The sequence below is a fragment of the Uloborus diversus genome, chromosome 4, assembly GCF_026930045.1.
Source record: "Uloborus diversus isolate 005 chromosome 4, Udiv.v.3.1, whole genome shotgun sequence".
Lineage (NCBI taxonomy): Eukaryota > Metazoa > Arthropoda > Arachnida > Araneae > Uloboridae > Uloborus > Uloborus diversus.
Window position 1 is genome coordinate 114502263 of NC_072734.1, and position 13988 is coordinate 114516250.

Sequence of the window (13988 nt, forward strand, 5' to 3'; positions counted from 1 at the left end):
AATTGAGCAAAGACATGGGCGGTTCAGTATCAGCAGAAAAAAAAAGGTAAATTAATTTGAATTTTGACTTCTTGAATTCAAATTTTGTTTTTCGCAATCACGAGTGTGTGTATGTGAGAATGGAGGGGTGTGTGTTTGTGCCCAGGCATGAGTGTGTGCAGGGTTGGTACGCTCCTTCAAAACTCCTCCAATACTCCTTCATTTATAAAAAATTTTTGAAGGGCCCTTCAAACTCCTTCATTTTGGTTTTAACTCCTTCAAAACTCCTTCGCTTTCAGCTCATAATCTTCCTCTATAACAGAAACTAAAAATACTTCGATTGACAGCTAACTTCGTCACTAAAGCGATTTTAATGTAGTAATTTCGTGCATTTATTTTTTCAATTTACAAATTGATCATAGTTAATTCATAAAAGTTGAAGGTGAAATTTTTATTAGAAGACTAAGACATTTCATAAGTGAAGTGAAACATGCTTAAATGGTGCTTGTTTTTTTTTTCTTCCAAGTTTTATGATTATTGTTTTTTCCTCCAACACACTCTCAGCAGCAAAAGTCAAGTTGTCTAATTATTATTTAAATATTTAAAACTACATAAGTAAATGTACTACATTAAGTGATTGCGTTAAAAAAAAACAATTGTTTAGTTAATTTCAGTTATGATATGGTAAAAAGGATCATCCACAAGTGATGTCATGCTTTGAGGAGGAGACGGGCTCATGAAATTGTGACAAGGGGAAGAGAGAGGGTGACAAAAAGTGACATCACACAGTTATTGTAACAATATCTTTGTAAAAAATATAACGTGACAAGAGGAGAAGTTTGGGGTGAAGTGTGACACTTTGTGATTAAGTGTGTTGATGGTCAAATATATTGAAAAAAGCGTTACATCATTTAATAACACCTAATTAGTACTCCTTCAAAATCTCATTTTACTCCTTTAAAACTCCTCCAAAACTCCTTCATTTTATTTCTGAAACTGAGTACGAACTCTGGTGTGGGTTTGCGTGTGTGTGTGTTTAGGAATTTGTATGTATGTGTGTGTGTGTCTGTGTGCAGGCATGAGTGTGTGTGTGCATGGGCGGATTTATGGGGGGGGGCAGAGGGGGGCAATGTCCCCCAGTTTTAAGAGGACTTTATGTAGTTATAACACCTCTTCCAAAAATTAAAAAAAAAAAAAACTATTTTTTTGTTTTTGAATAGTTCAAAAGAGCATAGGTGGATTTATAAAGGGGGGGGGGCAAAGGGGACAATGCCCCCCAGTTTTGGGAGGAGTTTATGTAGTAACAACTTATCTTCCAAAATCATATAACAAAAAAAAAAAAAAATCATGATTTTTTCTTTTTTGAATAGTTTAATGAATATGACGAGAATAGCGAATGTCCTTTTCTGAAGGGAGAAAAGAAAAAGAAAAAAAACGGACATTAAATACAAATAGTACAGCTGTCACTAAGGTACGGAAAATTGGTCTAAATTCCTATTTTGGACTGAAAACCATTTGGGCAAGAATATGAATGAAAATATAGGCTAAACGAGCTATGCATTCAGCTGCAACACTTATAATAATTGACGTTTGAGACCCTCCCTCCCCCCTCCCCAATTTGCGCTAGCAGAAAGATCTACTCGTTATGATTTGTTTTCTCTCTTTTCAGAATGTTTATTTTCAATTTGCGTGATTTCAAAAATTAGATGTTTTGGGTTGTTACAGACGAAAGATTTTGAAGAACCTTCTGGATTCACACTTTCAAATGAAATTGGCTGATTTGAAATGTATGCTATTGCAAAATAAGTACATAGCTAAAAGGTTTTTGTACAGCAAAATACTATCAAATGTAACTGTTAACACCATACTCAACGAATGTATGTAACAATGAAACAAAAAACTGGAAAAATTGTCCAACCATTGAACAAACAGAACATAAAATCACTGTAAACAATGCGTTAGTTTTTTAGGGGGAAAAATAAGAATCTCAGACCCTAGCAGTTCAAAACTAAATTTCTGATTTTCCAGAATCATACGTTGTAAGGAAAACGTCTGAATAAAAGAAAAAGTGAGGGAGATATATTTCCGGAAAGACAGTTTTGCACAACTCTTGTAAGATTGCATTATTACCTGATGAAATGTTTTTATAACTGTGTTTTCTTTATTTTTTAAAGGAAAAAATTTGTATATATGAAACTAATAGTTAAAACTGTACTTCATGCGCTTGGAAAATTTTCGGCTTGTCTTTCTTTTTTTTCTTTTTTTGAGATAGAAAAGTAAATACTATCGCAGACTGAATAAATTTCAGTTATCTGAACGTTCTGATTAATTGAATCTTTTTACTTAGAGGGAAAGTACCATGTTCCTTACTTTCTAAAAACTGTTTAAAAATTAAGGTAAGTCATAATCATCTAAGTCTAAATGAGACAGCTATTGTCATTATTGAAATGTGAGTAATTCAGTCACCAAAAGTTTTGGAAAAATTTGCTGAAATTTGATAAAAACTTGACACAGATTGGTAAAATCATAAAAATTCTTTAACTGTAAAAAACTGACAAATCTTCGTTAAAATGACAAAAAATCAAACAAAAGTCTGCAGTTAAGAGTGAATTACATGCAGGGCCGGAATTGTCTAAAAGATAAACTAGCTATAGCTTAGGGCCCCTGCTTTGAAGTGGTCCCCTAACCCACAAAAAATTGTGATTTGTTTCTTAAAAAATGGAAAGTGCTTGAAAAACTAATTTCATTTCAAGTACTTGAAAACCTTGAATATTTGGAAACGTGTAGCTACAAACCTTAAATTTTAAAATTTTTAACAAATTGTAGGGGCAGGAATGCCAAAATGTGTCAAATTTAGCTCCTTGCTACATCCTGCATCAAAAATGTAAAAATCATGGTTCTCGCGTTTGTAACATATTACTTGAATATGTTAACTATTGTCATAACATAATAAAATAAGTATAAAAGGACACATATTGATGAGTTGTCAGTAAATTTAATTGTCTTTATCTTTAATTTTTTTTTTGTTGTAATATAAGGCCTATCGACACAACCCGCAAGTAAAATAGTTATCTTCCTCTTCGGCCTAGAGCAGCTTTCATGTTCCCAACGACAACATTGGATGCATTGGATCCATCCCTCCAGGGCCTGATTAACGCACGGTCCGGCGGGTCCGCGGACCTGGGCACCACAAATTTAGGGGCAATAGCCTAAATTAACTTACTTCCTTCCTTTTTTTTCTGTTAAAGTGAACGTTCCTTTTCAGCTTTGAAAAGAATCAAAAATCGTTTTAGAAGCTGCGTTTCTCAGGATAATTTACAGGCGTTTCCGTATTGACCATTGAAAATTCTGTGACATCAAAATTAGATTTCGATGATGTGATCGACACATTTGCCTCTGTTAAAGCCAGGAAGAAGCCTTTTTAAAGCTTGATGTCAGATTTAGTTAGTTTTTTTTTTGCTATTTTTGCAGTTTTAAATTGTTTTTTTTTAAACTCATTTTCACCTTAAGGTAAGGCAATTTTAACTATGTGACTATCAAATGTTTGGTATTCAAATCCCACATTTCTGTAGTAATGTGTAGGTTTCTAGTATATTAGGTATCTAGTATAAAACATCGACTTTAAAATTGTGCTGATTTTCTCATGGGGGGGGGGGGGAGGCAACATCTTCTTTCCAGGACCTGGGCACCAGTTTGTCTTGATCGGGCCCTGATCCCTCACCACCCTTGGAGTCCGAGTAAAGCTCATTGCAGTAAATACAGGCAGTCTGAACTCATCCCTCATTTGCTCCTTCGTTTTTTTTTTTTTTTGGTCGTTTTATTTTCTGTCTGTTCTTTTTTGGCATCTTTATAATGCTGCCTTTTCTTTGATTCGTTTATCTTTCCTTCAGGATTTTTTTTCTTCCTCCCATCGTTGATCTCCTTTCCATCATTTTTCTTTTCCTTTTCTTCTAATGCTGCCTGAAGAAGAAGTTTCTACAGTTAACCCTTGTTTATCGCGGTTAATTGGTTCCAGACCTTACCGCGATAACTGAATTTCCGCGAGGTAGGATTCTGTATTTATAAACCAAATATTTTCCTAATTAGAGCGCATGAAATTTACTTTACGACAACTTAAATAGATTTCTAACATAGTTAGAGCCCCCTAGTAATGGAACAGCATCCTTTGCCACCATTACATTTGTATTACTTAATATATTGCATAAAATTAGACGAAATATGTATCACATTGTTAATCATTGAGAAATAAACTATACACACATACATGAAGTTCCTACAATCTATCTACTAATCTATGAAAATAGCTCAACTTGTTCGATGATGAATTAATTGCCAGTTAGTGACCTTATGAGCTCCCGTTCTTCCTCTCTACATTTATCCTCATGAAAGGTATTAAGTATTCTAGTATTCACCGTATACAACTTACAAAGTTAGTACATTGTTGAACACCATTTATAGATGCATTTACATCCCCTTGTAATAATACAGTGATTTGCACTTTCTAGTTAGTGTTTAGCGGATAAAATGAGATAGCGATTCCCTTCACTTTCTCCGGTGATTTTATACCTCCACTCCCTCAACTAGTACAACTACACGCCTCAGAAGAACTCAGCTTACTTAAAAAGACATGCATTGTTATTCTTTGGTAGGAAAAAATTTACACGAGCGCATGCAAAAGACTTGTTACTGAATTTGAAAAAAAAAAAAAACTGAAAAAAACCGCGAAGTAGTGAAGCCGCGAAAGTTGAAGCGCGAAGTAGCGAGGGATGACTGTATATGAAGTTCGTCAAAATGAGTATTCCTTTTCTCTTGTCCTCCTTCGGCTGCGGTTTTGCCCCTCGGTTAGTACCCGATTTTGCCCCGCACGTACAGCTTTCATAAAAAATGCCGTCATATGACTATACAGAATTCTACAGACAATTACTTAGAATGGTAATGAAGGTAATTAAATGTTGTACAAAGAGAGCTACGCACCTTTTCTGTTGCAGAAACAGGAACGTATAATAGGTCTAGTTTTGTTCAAAAATTTTAAGCAAAAACCACTCAAACAGAATTTTTTTCACAGGAACGAAAGAAGCGAGGCTATTGAGTTCTAATTTAATGGGCACTGCTTTTTCATCAAGGTGGAAGGTAGTTCCTCTCTTGTCCACGTTATTGCAGCGCTTGCTGAAACTAGAAGCGGGTACCCGGTTTGCTCCCGACTTCCCGGTTTTACTCCACCTTCCCCTAGACACTAGATAGATAGTAAAACTTTTTTCTTTTTGAATTGTCGCTTCACCTACCCGTTTTCTCTCACACTGCGCTCTTATTATTTCTTGGTCTGACTTAGGTATTTTCACAACAAAACTATATTGAAATTAGGGATGTATCGTTTATGAGCGAACGGGTCAAAAAGAACGAATCCTTAAAATGAACGGATCCGTTCGTTCACCTAAAACATGAACGACCGTTCTTTTAAACGGTGAGCAGTTTGGAACATTGCATTGATGCACATGTGATAAGATCACTTTAAAAAAAAAAAAATTACATTCATCTTCAAATTTTTAACACTTAATCAATCTCAAATTTCCTTTTCCTCAGTGCAGTACATTTCGTATATTCCTCTCGAACCATTTTACTTTCTACTTTATTCATCATTTTTCTTTAACCGTTACAACTCATTCGCATTTTTCCAATGTATTCATTAGTAATGTTTTGTGTAACTTGTTTGGACAACCAACAAAAGTTTTGAACCTTCCATTTCAAGTTCCACGCACCTGCAAACATCCTGCTCAAGGTTTTTTTTTTTAACCAAAATTATTTCTAAAAATAACTTTTATCACTTTTCTGGCTATCACTTTTTCTTCTATAACATCCCTCCTATCCAACTGCCATCTATAGCGATTTGGTATTATATTTAACTTGAGTTTTACAAGTCGCTTATTTTATAGTCAATATCCAGAGAATTTTAATAAGGATTATTACTGTCTAATATTTCCCACCATTTAAAGAAAAGTGTTGCGTTTTTTTTCTGTTCTCATTGGTAGTGTGGAATAATTTTGAAGCTGCCTAATACACTCCTGTTTGTGAAAATTGTAACACCACGAAGGACTTACGCGAGTGAGCTGAAAATTGCAGGAAATGTAAAGTAGGGCATGATATGCAAATGATTAGAATTGCAGACCGGTAGCGCATGCGTATGCTGAGCAGCACCCCCTGAACGGCGGATCGAACCGAATATAAATAGACGGCTGTAGCGAGGCGGGTATAATAATCGGTGGTTATATGCTAGAGTAAACGTTAACTGAATCTTTACTTTGCCTCTTCGAAGAAAGAAAGCGAAACTTGAGCAAATTTCGGAGTTTGAAAGGGGCAGAATCGTCGGCCTTCGTGAAGCTGCATTGTCTTATCGTGCAGTAGCCGCTCGTGTGCAGCGTAACAGCAACACAATCATGCGTGTTTGGAAGCATTGGACGGACGAAGGTCGGACAGCTCGGAAAGCCGGGAGTGGACCCCGAAATGTGACGTCAGTCGCGATGACAGACACCTGGTGCGTATGGCGCTGACGGACCACACAGCTTCTTCTAGACAATTTGCAGCACAGTGTTCAACAGCTACAGGTGTTTCATTGTGTGCTTCATCAATTCGGAGACGTCTGCTGCAGCGTGGGCTGCGCGCAAGGATTCCTTTATACAGGATTCCTCTCACGCAAAACCATCGCCGCCTGCGGCTACAATGGGCCAATGTGCATAGGAGCTGGAGTGCTGATTGGCAGCAGGTCGTCTTTTCTGACGAAGGCGCTATGCCGGTGAACGGCACATTCCGGAGCGCATTATCGAACGCCACAGTGGACGAACACCCGGAGTTATAATTTGGGGTGCCATAGCGTATCATGGACGATCACAATTGCTACGAATTGTAGGCATTTTAAACACTACCCGATACATAAACGAAGTTTTGCAGCCGCAAGCTATTCCTTTCCTGCAAGGATTGCCAGGGGGGCTGTATTCCAGCAGGATAATGCCCGTCCACATGTCGCCAGGACTTTCAAATCCTGCCTTGATTCGCAGCAGGTACAGCTTCTTCCTTGGCCTGCATGTTCCCCGGATATGTCAGCGATTGAACATGTGTGGGATCAGGGCCGCGCCAAGCCTGAACGGCGCCGTCGTGCAAATGTCTTGTGAGCGCCTCTATGCTCTGGCGTTCAGGGAAAATATAGTTAACACCTGGATTAAAGTTTTGTAAACAAATACAAAATGAAAAAAAAAAAGTACTTTTGAAATTTAATTTATACAAAAAATAATGTGTGAACATTAATTTTGGAATATGGTGTACGTTTTTACTTCATATCCCGAAATTACTTCGAGTTCAGCAGCTCCTATGATATGCTAATAATGCGTTTTGAAAAAGAAAAATATTTTAAACTTCGAAGTTACGTCGCTTTGAATATTTATCTAAACTCTAAGTGTTGCAGAATTAATAAAACTTTGATGCCTGTCAAAACATAACAACAGGAGCACTGGCGCAACTAGAAAATAGTTTTAGAGGGGGGGGGGGAGGTACATTGAAAGAAAAATCTCTTTTAAAAAGAGGGGTCCAGGGGTTCTCCCGGAAAAAGATTTGAAACTTGTAATTTCAAAAACTGAATTTTAGACGCTCTTTGGTTGTGTTATAGGGTAAAAAGGTACAATCGGCTCCGTGAAAATTTGTCTCCCCTACAATTGTAAGCAACCTTGAAGATTTTTACAAAAAGGGGATTCTAGAGCTCCCCCCCGTAATATATTTCAAAATTAAAGCCCTAAAAACTTAAGCAATATTCTATGAGATTAGGGGAAGAAGTTCAGAGGCTTCACTTAAATTTTTCGTAAGTCATGATTGAAAAACCTATTTTTCGATGATATTAAAGAAAGGCGGTTTAGAGGTTCTAACCCGAATATTTTCTGAAATTGAAATTTTAAAAACGCGATTGTAAGACTATATTTGCTAACATTAGGGCCAGCAATCTTTCAAAATTTAAGCTCCAAAAACGCAATTTTAAGTGACTTTCGAATGCATTTTTAAGTAATGTTATTTGGTACTCGGGGGCTTTCCCTGGAAATTTGCGAAATTGAAGATCTGGGAACGAAATTTGAGATGCTCCGTAATGCTTTTGGCGGGGGGAGAGGAGAAGATTCAGAGGAGTAACATTTTAAGACTTTATTTTCAGACGAACTAGAAAAAAGAAAAATAATGGGATAAAAAGAAAAAGAAAAAAAGTAGGACGGAGGGGGACGAGTTACCAATTAGCTGTAACTATTGAAAAATTTTAATTTGAAAGATATTTTTTTAAAAAAAATTTAAAGTTTTACCCCAACATAATTATTTGTTTCTTATTAAAATCACTTTGCTTCCAAAGACGCGTTTTTTTAAAAAAATTCTCTTCCATAATAAAGAGTATTTTTGAAAAACACTCAACTTAGCATTCTGGAGGTGAGGGGGCACGGGGGTGGGGTAACCAGATAGGTGTCCTGTGAACCCCCGCCCCCCTCTGGTTGCGCCACGGAAAAGGTGGGTACTGATTATATTTCTAAATTGAAGGATAATATTGTAGAGAGTATTCCACCTTAAAATCTGAATCTGAAACTTGCCGGTAAAACGAAAAGTTCTAAATTACAGAATCGTTAAAAAGGCATTGAATCTAATATCTGAAACAAACACATTGTCCAAAGCTCTTTCTTTAACTTCATGCACAAATAGTTGAAGAAAAAGGGGGTGGGGGAATCGAGTAATTATGGTCAAGTCGTTACTTTTCGGAACTAAAATATTGACCTTAATTATTGTCTACAATATATGTGCATTATGCTCAAGTAAACGATATGCAAATGTGCTTACCGTATGTTTCGATTTGTGATAACATAAAAAATATACGGTACAGTGAAATTACCACGAAAAATAGTAAAAAATCACAAAAAGACATATTGCACAAATTATAATACAACATATTCACCGTAAGAACCAAATGGGGAATAGAAAATTTCTTGCGCTTCGTATGCTCAACCTTGTGAAATTATAGACATACCGAAATAGCATTCACAGCTCCAAATATAAAGAAAAATGCTAAAGTATGCATTAATTAGCATCATATTTCTTCACTGTAAACAATTGCGCTTTTGAATAGCATGTTTAGACGCAACAAGGCAGTAATTTTTCCTTTTAGATAGGCAGCGAGAAGGATTGCTGGTTTTAATGAATACAGTACAACCTCGATATCTCAATTCTCTCGGGACGGGAAAAAAATTCGAAATATCGAGTTTTTGAGTTATTAAGGTTCTAAAAAAATTACACTAGAAACTCTCACAATTACACACACGTACGTTATATGCATTTATATATGTACTATGAGACCACTTTGAATTACGATCAATAAAGTAGTCTTCAATATTTCACTAGATTTGAAATTTTATAATTGACGAAAGTGATCAGGAAGAGATTTTGAAATGAACAACAATTTCAACTTGGTTTTTCACCTAAAAATTTAAAAATTCTTATCTTCAACTAATAGCTCCCCACATTCAAAAAGTTTTCAGCAGCCATTTTGTAGGAGTTAAAAAAGCAGAATGATGAAAATGAAGAACGCAGTTTCCGTTTTCACTTGAAAACCGACTGACGAAAAATCGACCCCCCTTCCTCAAAGTGGACAACATGTTCAAGACAAATACACAAAGCTTCTAAACTCTGGGGAAAACACAGCACCTCTTTCATACCAACACTCCCCTAATCACAAAGTTTCCAAGAAGAAGCATGAAAACTAGTCCCTGGAACTGGTTTAACTACAAAAATTGCCAAAGAAAAACAAATGAAACTTGCTTCTGTGCAAAAATTTCGACATATCAAGGGTTTCGAAAAATAAATTTCGAGATAACTAAGGAAAATACATAGGGGTTTTTATAGAAAATACAGGAGAAAAATGTTTTTTCGAGACATCAAGGGTTTCGAGATAAGGAGGTTCGAGATATCAAGGTTCGACTGTATTGTAATTTCACCGTAACTATTAGATATAATGAAAAGTTCAGTTTTATTTTTTTGTTGCACATTTTTACCCTATTTGGAACATTTTTTATTAGTAGAGCTTTGCGCCTTTTAGACTCGTGCGTCGCACGACCTGGCACATACGGACGGCGCGGCCCTGTGTGGGATTTCGTTGGGCGGCATCTCGCTCGTGATCCTCCTCCTGTTGCTTCGACAGACGAACTTTGGTTGCGCATACAAACAATATGGAATACTCTTCCGCAGGCATATACTTAAATTTTGTGTCACTCCATGCCGAGTCGTGTAGCAGCTCTTATGCGGCGCGTGGTGGCCACACAAAGTACTAATTTCTATCTCTTTTTATTGTTTGTTTAGTTTGAAAATATAATCATTTATTTGTACCGTTACCACTCAACTGTGTATTAAATTTCATTCAACTATATGATGGTGTTGCAATTTTCACAAACAGGAGTGTGTACATACAGGGCTACTTCTGTGTATGTAAGGATGTCCGGGGTAATCTTCAAAACTACTGGACGGATTTTAACAATTTTTTTCACCATAGATAGCTACATTATCAGGAAGTAACATAGGCTATAATTTATTCCTAAAAACCTAGTTTAAAAAAGTTCTGAGGGAAAATAGTAAATTTCATGTAATTTCCCTATTAAATGATTAAATAATTAAACACATTGTTACAAAAATTCGTTGCCTAACAACAGCAATATTAAAAGTAATCATAATGAAAATTTTGAATCAAGGCTACTCAGGAGCAAACATGAATTTAAAGTGTCAGTTAAATATTCGGAAACTCTGCTTTTTGAACACTTAGAGAAACATAGTATAGAGCTTTTTTTTTTTTTTTTTTTGTGTGTGTGTGTGTACTATTTTTTTTAATAAATAAAGCGCACGGTTTTTTAGTAATCTTTGTTTTTTTAGTTCATATTTTGGAAAAATTTTATATGCTTAAACGTTGTGCTTTTGTTTGTAACTGAATACTATTTCGTTCTTTATACCTATTGCTATTTTACTTTTATGGGTAAGGAAGAAGCTCACTTTTAATCACGTCAAAGCGGTGTGTTTTGAGTTCTTTTAGTTAAAAATAGAAAATGAATGAAAGTAGCGATTGTTTCTCACAATCATTACTGACCCAGGCAACGCAAGGTATTTTTGCTAGTTTTAAATAGAAGTATTTTTTAATCACCGACACACAAAGGAAGGGGGTTATAAGCAGGGCTGTGGAGTCGGAGTCGGAGTCGGAGTCGAAGAGTCGGAGTCGGACTGATTTTGGGGTAAAGGAGTTGGAGTCGGAGTCGTTAGAAAACATGCCGACTCCGACTCCGACTCCGGGCTTCTTTTTTTCTTTCCTTTTCACTGACTCTCCTTACATTTTTTAAAAACTGACTACCAATTGGTTAGATTACATGTATAAAAAGATACTAATGAGAAAATAACTGCCATTATGGCAATCAGCCAGCTTGAGTGCTTACCGAACTTTCTGTAGCCGTCCCCTATTTTGCTTGCTTTTTAACGGAACTAATAGCAATTGTCAGCAAACGGTTTTGTTGCCTAACAATTTCAAGTAATCACTTTCAAATAAAAATAGAAATATAGTGTTTTGTTCGATCTCAGTTATAAAATAGTAAAAGAAACGTAACAAATTAGTAAGTCGAGGCCCGTAGCTAAGATTGAAACGTTTAAGGGTGATCGACAAATTCAAAGAAGTTCTAGTGCGAAAGCACGAATCCAAAAGATTCGATGAAATATTCTAATGTTTTTTTCTTTATTAAGACCAGGGGCGGCATTTCAGCATTTCATTTGGGGGGTCAAGTTTCTTAAATATGTATTACCACAATGTGGTGCCAAACACACATTAACAAACTGGAAGTGGTCATAAAATCGGTTTAATATGAATAAAAATTTGTGCTTAGAAACAATTAAAATTTTGATTCACTTTCTAATAAGTTATCATACAAAACATCTCGATACTTAAGTTTTTATACCTTTTGGGAAAAGTTTTAATGCATGATTTTTGAAATTCGGAATCTTGTTACTAATCTGTCAGTGCCCAGTATCGTGCTGTTTTGCCAGTATAGCTAAATAGATTTTTTTTTTGCCCATTGTCCTTCGAAAATAATTCTCTAAACTCCTGAGACATAAAAAAAAAACTTTCTCTACCAGCTGAGCTGAATGGAATAGTTAAAAAATAATTGAAGTAACAAAATTATGTAAGGAAGCACTTTTTATACCTTTCTCTTCAAAATCACCCAGGCAACTTCAAAAATTGTGCGGAGCTCAATTTTTCATCATTGAATAATCTAGTCTGGTCGGCGCTCTCAGCTTCAATGAGATGTCATCTACCTCCAGCTCTGTTATTCACTATTCCAGCCCGATAAGTCCATAACAAGGACGAAACTGCAGTCTCTGGGTGTGATAACCGGTCTGTCGGTATATTGCTTGTAATTTTTCTTGACTCATGCTAAAAATTTTACTCATAATTGAAACATTTTATTTTTCGTTTTAAAAATCCAATCCAGATAATATAGAGCCAACCATACAGAAAAATAATTGTCATCAAATCTTGTGTTAATTTCATTCGAAACTGAATCTATTACTTCATACAAAATATTAAAAAATCAATGCTTGACTTCACATCATCATGTGGATTTTTGTCCCTTTTTTTTCGCCTTTTTAAAATTGGGTCGGAGGAAGAATTTTTTTTGAAAAGTTTCAAACTCTTGATTGAAATATAGATCTGTGTAAAATCTATTTCCAGTTTCAATTGTAGATTGAACTATGGTAGTATGGTGCACAGATCAGTTGTAGATTTAACTGTGGCTTGAACAGTCCGAAAATTAAGGGTAGTTGATTGAAGATGTTTTGACAGAGTAAAGCATTTTTCAAAAACTTTCCTTAGTACAAACAAATAGAACAAACATTCAAACGAAGTCAAACATGCTAAAAGGCATGAGCTTTATCACCATTGCAAGAATCGTTTTGCAATAATTCTTCCAGTCGTCAAATCACTGCTTTGAAGTCACAGAGAAATGTTTTTCTAGTTTTAACTCTTGAAGACCATTTTGTGTCACTCCGAGATTGCATAATTATAGAGCCTCATAACAGATATTTGTTGATATATATATTTTTAAATTCAACAACCACGTGCACTTTTAATAAGTTTCTATGAAAGCATATAAATGCATTGAGCAGCTGAAACGTGTTTCTAGCAGAAGAAAACGAGAAACACTTATTAAATATACACTTAAAAAATGAGCGTAAAAGTGAATGTACAATAACAGGGAATTTTCTTGTGAAAACCATGTAGCCACACCACTTTGCACGAGCCTCTCATATTGGACACTCCATCGTTGTTACACTGAGCACACAAGTATGAAATATTTAGCCTATATCAGAAAATGTCTTCTTTAGTTAAAACTAAACATGGTTCTCTATCAGTTTTCAATGTTCTGAAAAGACCGGAAAATGCTTCATGAATTTCTAAATAATCATCCAAATAACGAAACACACTTCTTATAGTCTGGGAATGTGTCGAGTTTCATCAAATAGTTACTGAGAACCAGCGAGATTTTTTTTAATGAACATTAATTTCCGACCTTACATAAATTGAATTCATCCATTTTCTATCATTCTGCGCAAAAACTTTGGGGGTGCGGCCGCCCCCTCTTGACCCCCCTATTTGCCGCCCCTGATTAAGACTTTCTATAAGCTTGGTTCTCACTAAAAAGTATGGAACAAAATAAGTGTAAATGATTTCTTGATTACAACACTCAATAATTGCAGTTAATCTTAAAATCTTCATATTAAGGTTAATTCTAATGCAGCCAATAAAGTTTAAATTAAAAATTTAGCGAAGTGGAAATATAGGTATAGTAAAAGCTATTCGTACAAATTTGTATACCGCCGCATTTCACGTAAAATTAGCTCCTGACGTATATGTGCCCTATTTTCGTTGAAATTTTATTGATAAAATATAATTTAAAATATATTCACGAAAATTTTCA